Source organism: Mycetomoellerius zeteki, unplaced genomic scaffold (assembly GCF_001594055.1).
Source record: "Mycetomoellerius zeteki isolate Tzet28-1 unplaced genomic scaffold, Tzet1.0 scaffold111, whole genome shotgun sequence".
NCBI lineage: Eukaryota > Metazoa > Arthropoda > Insecta > Hymenoptera > Formicidae > Mycetomoellerius > Mycetomoellerius zeteki.
The window spans coordinates 214339-214632 of record NW_017256029.1 but is presented as its reverse complement, the minus strand read 5'-3'; positions in this window follow the sequence as shown (position 1 = coordinate 214632).

The window sequence follows — 294 nt, the reverse complement described above, 5'->3', positions numbered from 1 at the left end:
TAATTAACAAATTTTATCATGCGTCAAGTTAGCAGACAGCGATTTTATTTAATGTGTTTTATGAATGGAATCGATTAGAAATTATTTGGAGAAGACGTCTTCATTATTATGTTCATTTTGGAAAAGTTACTATTTGGTAATTCAATGGCTGCGTTCAGCAGAACGTTTGTTTTGCAACTGTTGGAAGTTTCCTTCGCGCTGATTGGATCATACTTTTAGATCTAGAAGAATGGTCCTATCTCAGCAGACAATCATAAAACGGTTGCAAAACTGTTGAGTCTACTGAACGCAGCA